The following is a 14,003-nucleotide window of genomic DNA, read 5'->3' as shown; positions in this document are numbered from 1 at the left end:
TGCTCAGATTTATTGGCATACTTACTGCTTGAAATGCACCAGCAGCCATAGAGGAAACAAGCACTGGAGACTCCAAAGGAACCATCAATATATCGGAATTAACACCACTTTTAAGGGAAGAGCTACGTCTTTTGCCCTTCAGACTGAACATTGAACTCTTCTCTAACACACTACCCAGAATGGAAGCTCCAGAAGACAACATGTACTTAAGAGCTGAATACTGGCCTAAAGTCTCACTTTTCTTCCTCACAGATTTACCTCCCAGCCTTGAAGTTTGAGCACTTTCCTCATCATTACTTATGCATAAAATGTAACCGTCAAGTGATAACGGAGACGTCGGTTGTTTGCTTCTATCCACTGTAATTGGCAATGACATTTTCCTAGGATCATTGAGGTCACCATCAATAGAAAGCTTTGGATCCATAAAACTCGAACCAAAACTGGTCATGGAAGTTGATTGATCTCTCAAGGCTTTTTCAAGTCTGTTGGCGGATTTTCTGTTTGGTATATTAAAGCCATTTCTCCTGTAATAAAGTAACAAACTATATAATAAACACAATAAAAAATATTAGATACAAAATAATTATTGGTAGATAATGATTATAGAAGGCAGAGAAGCGTCATGCATCACATGAATAATTCAATTTTTGGGGGGTCCTAAACCAAAAAAAAACAAAACTTTTTTTTTTTTTTTTTTATTTTAGAAAAAGTGGTGTTTTTTCTATAGGTTTTGCTTAGTATTGATTATCACCCCCTTCACCTAAATGGGACAAAAGAAGAAAATAACCCAGAAATGATGGCCAAGCGTTTCTGGAAACAAAAGCAGACACTTTTTCCAATCCTGGGCAAGCCCGTTAAGTTTAGTGGCATCAAGCAGCAGGGCCGCTCAACCCCATGAGCTCTTGCAGCTTAATTGCAGATAGAACAGTGTATTGGAGACTGGGAACTAGAAAATGACGGCTGCTAGATAGATTCATTTTAAACTAGGATATCTGAATTGAAGACAAGATACTTGTTGGCCATTTGTGCAGTTTTGATGGTTTTGTTTCAGTCAAGGCCAGAAGCTTCTACAGTCAGCAAGTATAAGACCACATAAACACATCCAGTATTTGGTGAGTTTACCCCAGTATTTGTAAGCCAAAACCAGGAGTGAGTGAAAAATGCAGAAGTGGTGCAAATGTTTCTATTAGGCCGGAGTCACACTAGCGATTAAATCGGACGAATGCAATGAGATTTAAAAAAAAAAAAAAAAAAAAAAGCCAGATTACTTACCGGTAATGCTCTTTTAATGAGTCCACGACTTGGAGAGAGGGATCCGCCCATAGGAACAGGAAACCTACAGAGATAAAAGAGGGCGGTCCGCCTCTCCCCCTCAGTTGGATTTCAGAGTACCAGGAGGACCGCCAATTATTAGGCCTTCCGGAAGAAGCAGGCGGCGAAACGCGCGTCGGGGTGTGGGGACACTGCTCTGCCACAGGTAGATATATCTATTTATTCTGCTCCTTTACCCTACCCGGTTCATTATATACCGATTTCATTGTATGGCTATTATGGAGCCGATTTTTGGGCATTATTAGGACTTCATTAACAATGGTATGGTATATCTCTCTTTGCAGTATAGGCTTTTTATGGTGTTTGCTTCAGCCATTGTGTCTGGGGATTACTCTATTATAGAGCTCGTATTTAGGCATTTACTATAAAAGCACTGCATACTTTAGATATACATTTTTTTCATGTAACCATATGTTTATTGCATGTTTTACATACCATGCTGCATTCATATATAGTCCTGATAAAGGCCTTTGCAATGTGTCCTCCTCATGGCAATCTTGCTGCTATATCACGCTGGTTTTAGTGTTTTTTTTTCAATAAAGTGTATACCTTGTTTATTATATTTATTGTGGGATCTTTACTACGAAGAAGCCTAAGAGAGACAGAGGCCATTTGCCATGGGGAATCCCAGAGAAAGAAGGCGACAAGCTTTTGCTATGAACTAATGGACAATCTCTCTTTCACCTATTTTTATGTTTTTCTGTAATAATCTTTTCGTTGATGGAAGAATCCAAATAAACCACTATATTTTTATCTGGTAACTAGTCTTAAGTATTTTACAAGAATACGCATTATTTTACACCCCTCTCTGCCCAAGAGGAAGCCATAGCTCTGGTGGAATGTGCTCTGATACCCTCCGGAGGATTTTCATTGCTCTAGGAGTATGCCAGCCCAATCGAGTCTCTGATCCACCGAGACAAAGTACCCCTTGTGACTTCATATCCCTTCTTTTGGCCCTGGAAGGAAACAAATCGAGCACTACTCTTCCTCCAGCTGCTAGACCTCTTGATGTATTGTAATACAGCTCTTCTAACGTCTAGTGTATGGAACTTTTCTTCCTCTGGAGTAGAAGGGTTTCTAAAAAATGAAGGGAGGTGGATCTCTTGTGATCTATGAAACTTCCCTGCTACCTTCGGTAAGTATGAGCGGTCTGGTTTTAATATTGGCTGATCCTGGAATGTCAACAGAAAAGGGGGTTCTATTGAAAGTGCTTGTATGTTGCTAACTCTTCTGGCTGAGGTTAGTGCAACTAGCAGTACTGTTTTGAAGGATAGGTGTTTAAGGGATATTGAATCTAAAGGTTCAAAAGGAGGACGTGTTAGAGCTTCCAGTACCAGGTTTAAGTCCCAAGGAGGAACTCTAGGTATGTGCACCGGCTCGCTCCGTTCACAGGCCGAGATGAATCTGCCTATCCATCTATTGCCTGCCACGTTATAACTATAGAGGGCCCCTAGAGCCAACACCTGGACTTTTTGTGTGTTAACAGATAGCCCTAATTCCTTCCCTTTCTGTAGGAACTCTAGGATCGCTGTTATTAGAGTTTCTCCGGAATCAGGGACTGTGTGGGACTCTAGGAATTTTCTCCATACCCTGGTGTAAATTTTTGTCGTTGCCACTTTTCGACTTTGTAGGAGTGTATTGACTAATCCCTCTGAGAATCCTCTTGATCTCAACATTTCCATTTCAAGTTCCAAGCCGTCAAGTGGAGATTGTCCCCTTGAGGATGGAAGAATGGCCCCTGTGAGAGGAGCTTGAGGGGGTTGAAGGAAGCACCCACGGGTCTGTCACGGACATTGCTTGCAGGCATGAAAACCATGGCCTCCTGGGCCAGAATGGTGCTATTAAGATTATTCGTGCTTCCTCTGCTCTGATTTTCCTGATCACCTGCGGTAGTAGTATGATTGGTGGAAAAGCATATGCCAGTTTGAACCGCCACGGGGCCTGGAGGGCATCCAGAATTTCCGGATTGTCTGTCATATTTAGAGAGGCGAACCTTCACACCTGCCTGTTTTCTCTGGTGGCGAAGAGATCTATTTGGGGAAGACCCCATAGTGACACGATGCGTGTGAATATCCCCCGGCTTAGACACCACTCTCCTTGTCGCAGTGTATGGCGGCTTAGAAAATCTGCTTCCAAATTGTCTCTTCCCCTTATGTGGAGGGCTGAGAGAGACAAAAAAATGTTTTTCGGCTAGGGATAAAATCCTTCTTGCGGAAGACATTAAGGTGACTGATCGAGTCCCGCCTAGTCTGTTCAAATATGCGACTACTGTGGTGTTGTCCGAAAGGATTCTCACGTTTTCCCCTTGTAACTGTGGAAGAAAATGACATAATGCATGACAGACTGCCTTTAGTTCTTTTAAATTTGACGAATCCTGATCTTCGCCTATATCTCATAGGCCTTGGGCAAAAATATTCCCCATATGGGCTCCCCATCCTGTGGGGCTAGCGTCCGTGATAATTATATGGGAGGGTGTTATAACCCAAGGTACTCCTCCCGCCAGGTTATCATCCCTTAGCCACCATGCGAGGGAGGTTAGGACCTCCTGGGATAGCGTGATTTTTTTTGTCAGATTCCCCCAGTCACGGGATTCCTCTAAGAGAATTTGGTGTTGTAGTTCCCTCGTGTGGAACTGGGCCCACCGAACTGCCGGGATGCAGGAAGTAAGGGATCCCAGGAGGGACATTGCTTCCCTTAAAGATATGTGTAGCCGATCTATTGCTATCCTAACCTTTTTAATTGCTGAAATTTTTACCTGTGACAGCAGACATTTTTGGTATATGGAGTCTAGCTCGAGACCCAGGAAGGACTGAACGGACTGCGGCTCGATTCTGGACTTCTTGAAATTTATTATCCACCCTAGAGCCTGTAGGGACAAGATTGTATCAGAAACTCGCTCATTACATTGCCGAACTGAATTCCCTACTATCAAAAAATCATCCAGATAGGGTACTATTAGTGTGTCCTTCTGGCGTAAAAAAGCCATCACTTCCAGCATCACCTTTGTAAATACTCGTGGTGCGATGGAAATGCCGAATGGCATGGCTGTGAACTGGAGATGCTGTATCTTGCCATCGAGGAGGACCGCCACTCTGAGGTATCTCTGATATCTGTAATGGATGGGAATATGATAATAAGCATCCTTCAGATCCAAGCCTGCCATCATACAATTGGGGAAGAGGAGCTTAATCGTGGATCTTATTGATTCCATCTTAAATTTATGATTTATTATAAATGAATTTAATTTCTTCAAGTTTATTATCGTCCGGAATGATCCGTCTGGTTTAGGTATCAGATAGAGAGGGGAGTAAAATCCTCTCCCTTCCTGTCCTTTAGGCACATGGACCAAAACTTTTTTGTCCAGTAGGTTCCAAATCTCAGCCTCCAGGGCCTGCTGTTGGATTGGTGAGCTGAAAGATGTTATGATTAATGAATTACGGGGTACATGATGGAATTCTATCTTTAACCCTTCTTTAATAATGCCCAGAACCCAAGGGCTAGCCGTAATTTTCTCCCATTCTCGAAAAAAATTTTTTAGCCTCCCTCCTACTGGAGGGACTGGCTTATCAGTTCCTGTCCCTGCGGAAGGAGGATCCTCTAAACATGGCACCTTTGCCCTTTCCTTCCTTTGTGGCCCAGCGGTTTTGATTTTCTGCTGGTCTTCCCCGGCCAAATGGTCTTTTCCTAAACGCCCTCCTATAAAATGGGAGAGGAGGGTTAGGGAATCCTTTTTTCCTTTCTTTTGCCTTCGTAAGGATTTCATCTAAGGCTTTCCCAAATAAGAACTCACCCTCGCAAGGAATGGTACAAAGCTTTGCTTTGGATTGGGTGTCACCTCTCCAGCTTTTAAGCCATAGGCTACGTCTGGCATTATTAGCCAACCCTGCTGTTCTGGCTGCCATGCGTAAGGAATCAGCAGAAGCATCTGCTATATATGCTGCTGCGCCACGGATTAGTGGTATGGCGGCTCGTAGCTTGTCTCTGGAGATCTTCTGGTCTATTTGCTGGTCTAGTTGATCGATCCAGACCAGCATAGAGCGAGCTGTGCACGTACTAGCTATTGCCGGTTTAAACGTGCCGGTAGCTGCCTCCCATGCCCTCTTTAATGAGGCGTCAGCTTTGCGGTCAAGAGGGTCTTTTAGAATCCCTGTGTCCTCCACTGGTAAGATCGTTTGCTTTGAGGTGGAGGCCACTGCCGCGTCTACCTTCGGGGCCTTAACCCATGTCGACAACTCTTCGTCGCTAAAGGGGTACCCTCTCTTTGAGGTTGAGGGAAGATACCCTCTCTGGTCCTGTCTCTCCCATTCCTTCTTAACCAGAGCTTTTATCGCTGGTATAACCAGAAAAACTCTCCTCTTTCTGTCTGTCAGACCTGCAAACATAATTTCTTGTGTCATTTGTGGCTCCTTTGTGTCTGTGCATCCCATTGTATTCCTCACGGATTTCACTAAATTGTCCATATGATCTAAAGGAAAACAGCAACGACCCTCCATATCTGAGGAGGATGCTGATGTGGATGCATTGGAACTATCCGAGGCTACTTCGCCCTCATCGGTGTCTACGGCCCCTTCTGGCTTATTAGTTTCGATATTAGTAGGCCTGCTAGACTGGTTTAAGGCCTGTAGTTCTTCCCCAATTATAGTCCTTATATCTGCGGCTGATGTTGATGCCTGTTTTGCCGTTTCGGTAATACATCTTTTGCACAGCCTTTTTGTGTAAGAGTCCGGTAGCGGACGTGTACACAGGGCACATTTTTTTATTTTTTGATTTTTCCTTCCTCTTAGTCTGAGAAAGAAACATTATGATGGTGGGGAGAGGGAGACAGAGAGACATTTTATCAGCTTGATAGACAGAGCGTCGTCCACTCACCCAGAGAAGCTGTAGGTACCGGCTCAGGAGGCTGAGAAGGCGGCTTGTTGGCGTGGCTTCTGTGGCTACGATCCGAGGAACCTCGTCTTGCGTGGTCCTTGGCTGCTGCTGCATCGCCTGCCTGGGGATGCGTGTCCTGCCTTGGTGAAGACATGATTGCACGCCATATCCCTGTGCCCCAGGTCTTTTGTAAGCTCCTTCATACCTGGTACCTCCCCCTCCAGGTGCACCTATTTGCGGCTCATTAGTATGCGCTTCAGCGCTGACACTAGCCGCCCGCGCTCTGCAGGTTAAATCGCTCGCTTTTTTTTTTTTTCCCCTTCCTCCTCCTCTGGAGGGGGCAGGGAGTGCCTCTATGCCTGCAGTGCCACCCAGCCGCGCGTGCGCTCTGAGCCGAGGAACCTCTGGTAACCCGGAAGTTCCTCCTTACCACTTCCTGCTGCGCTGCCTGTGCGTCCTCCTGGACGCTGAAGCCCTTTAGGAACGCCAGAGGCTGCCGCATTCTCCGGTTCCTGCGCCCCTACATGGACCGGAATGGATCCTCCCGCAATTCCGGTGTCATGTCGCTATCAGAGGAACACCCGGTCGGCGCCACCCGGTACCGGTGTTTCTGCCCGGTCTGTCCATACCAGCCGAGGAGGGAGCCGGACCCCAGCACTCCCCCGTCGCTGCCTCTGGACCGGAACCCCTGCTGTTCTCGCAGACACTGCACAGACGGTTCCTTGGCCCAGGTAAGACTGTAGCGTATCCTGCGGTTCCCCTTAGGAACAGGAAACCAACTGAGGGGGAGAGGCGGACCACCCTCTTATCTCTATAGGTTTCCTGTTCCTATGGGCAGATCCCTCTCTCCAAATGGGTGCTGTCGTGGCGAAGAGTGGCGGATCGGATTCCCCAATGCAATTCTATGGGTGCCAAAAAAAAAAAAAAAAAAAAAAAAAATCGGATTACAAACGGACCAGATGTGTGACTTGCGATAAAATCGCACCCGGTGTCCTCTAACAAAAGCCGGCAATTCATTTAGCAATACAGTAAAATCACAATGGCAGGTTAAATAAATAAACGAAAGAATAGATAAATACACATACATGATATATATACACACACACACACATTTATAATTCATACAGTACTTCATAGCAGAATAGCCGCTGAAACATTTGCCGGCTTATGTAAAATCATTCCCCAACCCGACATGAAATGACACATGGTTTACATACAGTTAGACATATAAAAAAAACAAAAAAACCATGAAATGAAATGGTTATCACTAGTAATTAGATGAGGGTTTTTGTGTAAAATTTTGGAGTTGTAGGTGTTAATTTAAGGGGTTAATTCGTTGTAAAAAATTGAGGGGGAAGCCTCAGTGAAGTCAGCTGGAGTCCCCGCAATTTTTTACAACGAATTAACATCTACAACTCCAAAATTTTACACAAAAACCCTCATCTAATTAATAGTGATAGACATATAAAAAAAAACATGAAATGGTTAACTGTATGTAAACCATGTGTCATTTCATGCCGGGTTGGGGAATGATTTTACAAAAGCCGGCAAATGTTTCAGCGGCTATTCTGCTATGAAGAACTGTATGAAATATATATTATATATATATTTTATGTGTATATATCTATTCTTTCCTTTGTGTTTGAAAACCTGTCATTGGGCTCCATTATATGTCCGTTTTGCAAGCCTGCCAGAAAGTCTCGGCAGACGGATGTCAATCGGATGCTTAGATGCGATTAAAATCGCATCGTCACAGGAAATTCGGATGACAGATGGATCCATGGTCAAGAAACCTTTGTGCGATTTCGGTCAGTAAAAGTTGGACCGATTATTTAATCGTTGTGTGCGATTCCAGCCTTATGCTTTTTCTCTGACCGTTCCACTCCTGGTTTTGGCTTACAAATACTGGGGTAAAAAAATTCACAAAATACTGAATGTGTGCATGTGGCCTTAAGGCTAGGGCTACAGAGTAGTGCTGGTCACATTAGTCGTGAGACCATAATACACGCCGCAGCTGCTACATCGCTGCTTTATCAATGAATGCGGGGGTTGCATTGCGACACCAATACTACTGCGATAAACAAGTTGCAAAAAATCCAACTAAGTAATTTTTTTTGGGACTTGCTTGTTGCGGTTGTGTAGGTGCAACAATGCGACCCCCATTCATTTATAGTGCTACAATCGAGCAGTGGCACTGAACAAACTTAAGTCGCACAATGGCCAAAGTCGCAACGTAGCTCAGTCCTTACGGAAAGTCTTATTACTAAAAGTCAGGTAACCTTTATGAATTTCCTTTGGCACAACAGTGTCAAACACCATTTATACCAGAGATGGGGACATCTGTCTGACTTCACCAGGTCATTCCACCAAAATTACTTTTCAGCCAGTTAACCCATTTATGCCATTCATTGCCCATTACCAGTCATCTGCAATGAGAGCTGCTTCGACTACGTTAAACAACCTGTCACACAATCCCTACTACCCTTGGGTGTACATATGAAGCTCAGTACACGGGTATAGTCCCTATTCCAACATAACGCCAACACAGTCCTATTCCAGTACAGTAGGAAATGGTAATTATGAGGTTTTTCTCCCATTACACATTTATCGGCAGTCAGTCAGCCAAAATTGACTGTTCAAACCAAGCAGTTCCTGGGTACACCATTTGCGTTCCTTGCCTCTATCCCCACCCTTCTACTTTTTAAGAGCTGTAGCTATACAGAACCCAGAGGAAGGTTTATATAGAGGGATAAGTAGGTTGTAAAATGCACTGAACTGCTTGGCCGCGCCAAGTGCTTGGTTTGAACAGTCACTTTGTGCTTACCGACCCCCTGTAATTAATTTGTAGGCAAATTTGACATCTACAACTTCCATTCTGTGAATCTCCAACTTGAATAAAGTGCAATGAGAACTAAACTCAGGTTGGAAACATCCCCTTGTTAATATTATGAACTACTGTATAAAAAAACAAAACAAAAAAATAATAAATGGCAGCTCTGCACTGCCCCATAGTAATACATTGGGCCAAGGGCTATCCGATAAAACATCCCACAGCACTTGGCCGCTTTTGTGAATGGCCCTGAAATTGATCCATAACCCCTTGTCCAAATTTACCTGAAGTAGCACAGGAGTAGCGCAGACACAGCAAGGAGCAGAAGAAGGATGCAGACTAGTATGGCCAGCAAGTATGCAGTGTGATGTCCTGGGTCCATTGCGATAATTTTTGACCAGTATTTTCCTATATACAGACATCCAAATAATACAATATTTAGCTAAACCAAACAATATTTTTCCAAATAGGAAGAGAAGGCCAAACTATCAGTCTGTGCAGGAAAGAGGATACAAAGGAAATTTGCTAAATAATTTGGCAACACTGAATTTAGCAGATAATTTAACTTATAGCTAAATTATAGCTTAAAGGATTTGTTTGAATATCACACATGGAAACATACTGTATAATACTCTAAAAATGCAGGCAAATAGCGCTTATACCATGTCTGGCTGCCTGACTGAATGTGCAGCTATAGGAAGAAAGAAGTTATATTCTCCCTTCAGCTGCTCGCTTAAAAGCATCGGGTTGGTGCAAGGGCTGTAACAGTCACCACACAGTGAGAGCCGCTTTATTCCTTTCCCGGCACATTGATTGACAGCCTGCACTGCACATACATGCCTCCAACAATTACAGCCCATGTACCGCCCTGATGATCGGAAGCGAGCTCCTACATGAAGAATATAACTTCACCTTCTCCATGTAGTCACTGCTTCAGTAAGGCAGGCAGGATTTAAATGCCATTCACTCCTATATCTGCAGGAAAACCATTTCTAGAGGTGACAGACTAAACATATTCTGTGCTTCCGCCATGTTATCTATTGTGAAACACATCGAATAGCTGTTTAAACTATAGGGGGCAAATATATCATGTGCAAGGCTTTGTATTTTTCTGGCGGCACCATTTCCCATTATTTACAACACATTTATCAAAAGTGTCACATGGGGGGAGTTCTTAGTCTAGAGATAGTTCTTCAATGGTTGATTCAATCCAACTTTTTAAAAAAAAAATAAATAAAAGTCCCACAACAGATATCATTTCAAAATAATATGCTTGAAAGAGTTAATATCTTCATAAATTTGTGACTATTCATCAAAAATTAAAGAGGGGGGACAAGGAGATTCAGGAAAAACTTGGTACCTGCTTTTGGCTACGCTCAAATGTGTTTTTTGCAGTGTTTCTCTGCAGGCAAAACCTGCGGCAACTTTTGCAGCATTTTTTTTTTGTTCTCTTGTGCATGCTGATTTAGTGCCCTCCAAAAAAAAAAAAAAAAAAAAACATAAATAAGATACGATGCAACATCATTAGGTTTTCGCAACAAAATACCTGTATTTTTTTTGCACTTCCTCATTGCTTTCTATTGGTTGGGAGAAAAAAAACAAAAAAAAAAAAACATGTGCATGAGATTTCTGAAATCTCATAACTTTTGCTGCTACAGCAAGTCACAGCTTAAAAATTGCATTAAACAAGAAAAAAAAAAAAAAACCCACAGCATAACCATAACATGTGAACATAGCCTGAGGTGGCAAACAGCTGATAGGTGTGAATACACCAATAACTGATTAGTTCAATGATACCTTATGAGAGACAAACAAGGCATAGAGATGGAGATGACCATAAGTTTAAGTTGATAAGTATAGATCATACACATAGGATCAGCTACAAAATAGATGCAGACATTTCATGTCTAAATTGGAAAGCTATACCTGAATTAATAGCTTGTTTATCTTCTGTGAGTGAGAGTATATATCATTTCATAGAAAACTCAGAGTAAATGAGCACGGAAGTTAAAGAGATGAGTATGGAATGCCCATACACATGGATACCTACCTGTGGCTTCTGCCCACACTGCTCTGGAGTGTGGCGGCCACTGATATTCCTGCCACAGAAACAAGCTGAAATAATTAGGTGAAGTAGAAGAAAAAGAGCTGTGTCTAAGAGCCGGCCCGGAGCTGTATCTAAGAGCCGGCCCGGAGCTGTGTCTAAGAGCCGGCCCGGAGCTGTGCATAAGAACCGGCCCGGAGCTGTATCTAAGAGCCGGCCCGGAGCTGTGTCTAAGAGCCGGCCCAGAGCTGTGTCTAAGAGCCGGCCCGGAGCTGTGTCTGAGAGCCGGCCCGGAGCTGTGTCTGAGAGTCGGCCCGGAGCTGTGTCTGAGAGCCGGCCCGGAGCTGTGTATGAGAGCCGGCCCGGAGCTGTGTATAAGAGCCGGCCCGGAGCTGTGTCTGAGACCCGGCCCGGAGCTGTGTATAAGAGCTGGCCCGGAGCTGTGTATAAGAGCCGGCCCGGAGCTGTATCTGAGACCCGGCCCGGAGCTGTGTCTAAGAGCCGGCCCGGAGCTGTGCATAAGAGTCGGCCCGGAGCTGTGCATAAGAGCCGGCCCGGAGCTGTATCTAAGAGCCGGCCCGGAGCTGTGTCTAAGAGTCGGCCCGGAGCTGTGTCTGAGAGCCGGCCCGGAGCTGTGTATGAGAGTCGGCCCGGAGCTGTGTCTGAGAGCCGGCCCGGAGCTGTGTATGAGAGCCGGCCCGGAGCTGTGTATAAGAGCCGGCCCGGAGCTGTGTCTGAGACCCGGCCCGGAGCTGTGTATAAGAGCTGGCCCGGAGCTGTGTATAAGAGCCGGCCCGGAGCTGTGTCTGAGACCCGGCCCGGAGCTGTGTCTAAGAGCCGGCCCGGAGCTGTGCATAAGAGTCGGCCCGGAGCTGTGCATAAGAGCCGGCCCGGAGCTGTATCTAAGAGCCGGCCCGGAGCTGTGTCTAAGAGTCGGCCCGGAGCTGTGTCTGAGAGCCGGCCCGGAGCTGTGTCTGAGAGTCGGCCCGGAGCTGTGTCTGAGAGCCGGCCCGGAGCTGTGTATGAGAGCCGGCCCGGAGCTGTGTATAAGAGCCGGCCCGGAGCTGTGTCTGAGACCCGGCCCGGAGCTGTGTCTAAGAGCCGGCCCGGAGCTGTGTATGAGAGCCGGCCTGGAGCTGTGCATAAGAACCGGCCTGGAGCTGTGTATAAGAACCGGCCTGGAGCTGTGTATGAGAGCCGGCCCGGAGCTGTGTATAAGAGCCGGCCTGGAGCTGTGTATAAGAACCGGCCTGGAGCTGTGTATGAGAGCCGGCCCGGAGCTGTGTATAAGAGCCGGCCCGGAGCTGTGTCTGAGAGCCGGCCCGGAGCTGTGTCTGAGAGCCGGCCCGGAGCTGTGTCTGAGAGCCGGCCCGGAGCTGTGTCTGAGAGCCGGCCTGGAGCTGTGTATAAAAGCCGGCCTGGAGCTGTGTCTGAGAGCCGGCCCGGAGCTGTGTATGAGAGCCGGCCTGGAGCTGTGTATGAGAGCTGGCCCGGAGCTGTGTATGAGAGCCGGCCCGGAGCTGTGTATGAGAGCTGGCCTGGAGCTGTGTATAAGAGCCGGACCGGAGCTGTGTATGAGAGCTGGCCTGGAGCTGTGTATAAGAACCGGCCTGGAGCTGTATATGAGAGCCGGCCCGGAGCTGTGTATGAGAGCCGGCCTGGAGCTGTGTATGAGAGCCAGCCCGGAGCTGTGTCTGAGAGCCGGCCCGGAGCTGTATATGAGAGCCGGCCCGGAGCTGTGTATGAGAGCCGGCCCGGAGCTGTGTATGAGAGCCGGCCCGGAGCTGTGTCTGAGAGCCAGCCCGGAGCTGTGTATGAGAGCCGGCCTGGAGCTGTGTATGTGAGCCGGCCTGGAGCTGTGTATAAGAGCCGGACCGGAGCTGTGTATGAGAGCTGGCCTGGAGCTGTGCATGAGAGCCGGCCCGGAGCTGTGTATGAGAGTCGGCCTGGATTGTACGATAATATAATAATTAGTGATGAGCGAGTATACTCGTTGCTCGGGTGACCTCTGCGTATTTGGGCGTGCTCGGAGATTTAGTTTTCGTTGTCTCAGCTGCATGATTTGCGACTGCTGGACAGCTTGTGAGGAATGCCTGTTTGTTAGGGAATCTCCACATGTATTCAATACTCGGAGGACACCTGAGCATGCTCGGGAAAATCTGAGCAACGAGTATACTCACTCATCACTAATAAGAATACTATACTAATAGATGATACATTTCTGCGTGCATGCAGTTTTATACAAGTGCCATATATCATATACATACATGTACATACTAGAGGCGTCATGTCGCATTTCTGGGTGCACCTAGTAGTCTAACCCAATTTGCTTTACTTTCTTGCAAAGTTGAAAAAAAAAATATGCTGATGAATCCCACCCTCACCCTGATGGAGGCCAAAAGTCACTTGTCGGGTGAATGGATGCATATAATGTATAGTATATTATACTGTATATATACTGTATATGCTAAATCTGGGCTCTGATGCTGTGTGTTAAGACCCTGAATTAAGTCATTTTTTTTCCCATATAGGCCACAAACATAAAAGAAAACAGAAAAGAAAAACTTATTGCAAAATGTCATAATACCTTTTTGGGTGATGTATTACAATAAGATGCTGCCCTATTGCACGGCACATGCGGACTGATATATCCTGATGTCGGTCTGCGCTCCACCAAAATGAACGCACTCCTTCAAGTTTACCTGATCTTTCATTTCTTATTATATACTGCCGAGGACAAAACCATTTTTACCCCATAACTTATATTAAAAAAAGTGCCTACCTACCATTGCTGATCACATCTTTATTCTTTGTCCTCGTCTTTCCTCAGACATCTTTACTTCCGATGTCAGGATGTCCAGGTGACCAGTGACTCCTGTACGAAATACATATAATATATTACAAAAACTGTACAAACCACACATATAT

The 14,003-nt window shown here is 45.6% G+C and overlaps 1 long non-coding RNA gene across 2 annotated transcripts; it reads right to left on the bottom strand.

Annotated features, from left to right (window-relative positions):
* Positions 1-355: 355 nt before the first annotated feature.
* On the bottom strand, positions 356-11,274 carry LOC141073894 (uncharacterized). 2 transcript variants are annotated; one of them, XR_012227092.1, is made up of 4 exons: positions 11,082-11,274; positions 10,392-10,504; positions 9,316-9,439; positions 356-524 (listed from the first exon to the last, which is right to left on the bottom strand). It is a non-coding gene; the product is annotated as an uncharacterized lncRNA (long non-coding RNA). The 2 variants fall into 2 exon arrangements; XR_012227091.1 differs by lacking the exon at positions 10,392-10,504 and having other exon boundaries at positions 11,082-11,247.
* Between the last annotated feature and the right edge of the window lie 2,729 nt (positions 11,275-14,003).

This window comes from Dendrobates tinctorius, unplaced genomic scaffold (assembly GCF_039654945.1).
Source record: "Dendrobates tinctorius isolate UK_male_01 unplaced genomic scaffold, ASM3965494v1 ptg000319l, whole genome shotgun sequence".
Classification (NCBI taxonomy): Eukaryota; Metazoa; Chordata; class Amphibia; order Anura; family Dendrobatidae; genus Dendrobates; species Dendrobates tinctorius.
The sequence above is the reverse complement of the archived record's forward strand: the minus strand, read 5'-3'. Positions and strand labels throughout refer to the sequence as shown.